Consider the following 4,090-nt stretch of genomic DNA (forward strand, 5'->3'; position numbering starts at 1 on the left):
CTTGGGATGCTTGGGATACTGTGGAACTGTGGCATGACAAACATTTTAGCAAACTTTGGGTGCCGTGAGTCGATAAAGTCGCATCTAATTGCTTTACGATAGCACTATCGTCGTACTATAAGTTCCACTTGTTGTGCATTTTAACAAAGAGTGAAATATTTCAGTCGAATTGATGTTCTGTAGTGTGAAGAATGCGGTTGATTTCATGATGGATGAAGTGATTAGGAACTCGTCTAAAATTCTTGCCATTTAATCTATGGAATAATTGAACATGAGTAGAAGTAATCCATATTAGGAGAGCTGTATTACACTAAATTCCTCCAATTCCACCGTTCCAAGAACGCTCATTTGAGCAATCCAACTTTTAACAATAAGTTGGTGAAGGAATTGGTGAAGTGTGAATATATCAAATTATTATTGAGACAAAATGTTGAGAACTCAAGCACTATTAAACTCTCCCCGAAGAAGATTCTTGAGCAAAGATCAAAATGCATATCATCAACGCCTCAAAAACCTCAAACCGCCTCAATAAAAAAGTAATTGAAATCGTCCATTTTTGTAAGGAAATATACTCAAACCCTCCTAACACCTTGGTATTATACCTTTGGACAGACATATCGTTCAAAAGTTTAATGTACGATCTCAAGTTTTGCCTATCCGTAACTAGAACTCCAGTTTATACCACCTAACACACATTACAGCCATCAAAATGAGTAGTTGATGGCATTGAAAGTCAAGTGATACGGTCATAATATCTCTGAAGATCGTCGATTACATTATACAATTTCTACTCTAAACCTCCTGATATGGTCCAGTTAACCCCGAGAACCGACAGAAAAGTAATAAGAGATAAAAGATAAGTGAAAACCGTGAAATAGTCAAATAGTTCCGAAACTTACCACTATTACCTAACGTTATAGAATCAACGTTAGATATCGAATAATTCCTTCGAGTCTCACTAAAGTCCTGTGTGGAACCTCAATTTGGTTTATTTTGGTACTCCTTACTTTGACCACGGTAAATTTCGATACATGTGATTCATTTCTCATACTGAACAACTATCTGTGAATGTAGTAAATCAGATTCCTTCGATTCATTCAGGGTCTGGTATCTTAACCTCAGGTGTTCATTCCATTCCACCTCTATGTCCATTTATTCCGTCTATTTATCTCCGGGTCTATTTTAATCCTGTCCCATCAACCCATTTAAAGAGACACATTAAAGCCCACAGTTCGGCCTAAATTCGACCCCAATCCAATCTGCAACCTCTGCATTGGATTTAAATTGTGTATCAATTTGTATCGTGTGATACCTAAGCCTTGAGTACGTCCACCGGGTTGTCTTATTTATGGTACCGAGCAGGTACTCCATCGTCGTTTGCTAGACCGTGCCTACTAATACTGTTGGTGATAATTAGCAATTCTACGTGCTCGCTAGACACCGCCGATCGTCAATTTCATTAGACAGCGGCTGGTACGCGGTGTCACACGACGCAATGACTTCCGGGCAAATCCTCGGGCACGGTGGCTTCATTTGCAATTAGATTGGATCAATATCGCTTGCTCACTCTCAGCACTTCCAACTCTCGGCCAGCTGGTTTGAAGAACTGGCTGTTGCAGATCTTGGCCTGGTATTAACCCACCACCATGAGCGTTGGTTTTGGCACAGGTGGAGAAGGCATCTTAAACCCTGGGTAGAAAATTTGCACACGAAGCGCAACGTTGTTTCGGTGTCCGGACAAGTGCTGCACCGGTGAATGCTTAGCTAATCGGGTGTTTAATGCACACACGATTGAGGTTAAGGCTAGCCACTTGGAGCGTCATCATCATCACCGGATCGGTGCACGCTGAAGGCTTTAGCGTCGTACGGTGCACCACGACGTATGCACCGACCGAGTAGCGTCCATAAATTCTCCACACACAAAGAAACAACATCCGCTTTATTTTGTGCATAAATGCGAAACAAATGGTAAAGTGATTTGATGCTGACTGTGCGGTTTTCCCATCAGCAAGGTGGAGATACTACATTCCAAACTTCTGGCCGGTTTTCACGCTGGAATGGTACGGTGGTGTCGGTGTGACACCAGCACCACCGACTTACCAAACAGTTCTGGTAGACTGCTAGACTAATTAAGTTTCAAATTTGCACAATCTTTTCCACCAGTAAACTCGACATCTACAAGTCACGTACAAACACACACAGACGTACTCTCCCTCTCTTTCTCTCCTGTTCTCTTACCATCATAAAACTACCGTTTTCCGTTGCTACGGAAAAGCCAGTCTCGCACAGTCGGTAGAGTTTCACCGATGGTACTCGCTTAAATTTGGTTATTTGCTGCGGGGCGTGAAAAAGTTTTAAAGGAAACTTAATTACCCCCGTTGCCCTGCGACGCCCCGGACCGTTCCCCTCCCTTGCCATTCATCCGTGCTTTTATCGACCCGGCGGCCATCCGGAACATCCTTCCGTGCTCTGTGCAGGATGATTACAGCTAGCAGCAGGATATGGCCGTTGAATCCTGTCACGAAAAGCAAGGCATGAGGTTTGTTAGATTTTGCACATGGAATTTTGCATTTTCACTTTCAATTTTCCGCTTACCATCATTAAAACGCTAATGCGTGTCTTACGTTGTGCATGAAAACGGAAGTTTTCTTTGGCTGTACGCCCAAAATGCTCGATAAGTGAGTTTTACCAGGATTTTGATTGCAGTCAGAGTGTAAATTAATTCGATCCTAAGATCTAAGATTCTATAATTATTATGAAGCATAGTTTTGCATATTCGAAGAAATAAAAAAGGGAACAAAATATGTCTATTCAGGTACCGGTTTCATCACACCATTTATCAGAGAATAAATTATTCATGAAACAGTTTTACGATGGCTGCAATCGAGTACGTTAACCTACAATAAATCTATTCTAACTATAACCACTTTCAGAAGGGGTCGTTTATCAAGATGTTTACAAAACAAAACAAAACAAAATCAAAAGAATCGAGAAACGGAAGCGATTAAATCACAACTGATAAGCAAGAGTGTTTAGCTTCGGAGGTACTGGCACGCAATTCTAAAAACCCCTCTTCAAGGTTACTTCATTCGAGCGTAAAATCAGGAGGGGTATTCATTTCACTTATTTTTTCACTCCAAATTCTCCCTACTTCACTGATTACTTCCACTCCAATTAGAGGACAGCTGTGGGCGCGTGCTTTGGTTAGGAAATTGCTGGACACTTGACGGCTGTCACTTGACCAACGAGATTTTCTTTTTGCTTGGTTGTTTGGGAAGGCTTTCTTGAATAGTTATTATTTTAAAGTATGGATAAATAATAGAAATATTATTATTATTTATTAATATTATTAGAAATATTATTATTTATGAATATTAGAAATAACATTAGAAATAAATTAAAATAAATAAAATTGTTGATTTGTTGATAAATAAATAATAACAAATCAATGAAGAATAAAGAGAACTATTGTTTTCAGTAAACAGTCAGATCTTTCCATTCATAAGATATAATATTTAACAGCTCATAATATGCGATATTTTCTCTATCCCACCGTTTGACAAATATACATTTGATGCATTTGAAATGGAAAACTTTATTGGATATTCAAAGCATTTCTCACGTGTTTAGATTACTGACAAGGATATCACTGAGCTACGATCAATTAATTTACTTTTGAGGATATTGAGAGTTTCGCTAGATAATAAAAGCTATTTTCTTTAGATATTACTATGCTTAAATTATACTTTATAGCAAATAATATTTAATGCCTTAAACAACAAATGCACTTTTAACAAAACTAGCACAACAACCGAGATAATATTTCTGAAACCGTCATAATACACGAGAACATGCTGTCTATTCGTGAATATCGATAGAAAATCGTAAGTAACAGGATCAAAATACATTTCATTTTCCAGCAAATTCGTGCACCATTTCGCGTCGATGGTTTTGAAAATGGAGTGGAAAAAAATGATTCAATTTTCATCCTTAGAGATGCCTGGTAGCGGAAAAAGTATCGTTTGACGCAGTGAAACAGCAAAACGAACCAAAAAGTTTTCTGAATGATAATATCTGTGCCGCTGATGGG

This window comes from Anopheles moucheti, chromosome 2 (assembly GCF_943734755.1).
Source record: "Anopheles moucheti chromosome 2, idAnoMoucSN_F20_07, whole genome shotgun sequence".
NCBI lineage: Eukaryota > Metazoa > Arthropoda > Insecta > Diptera > Culicidae > Anopheles > Anopheles moucheti.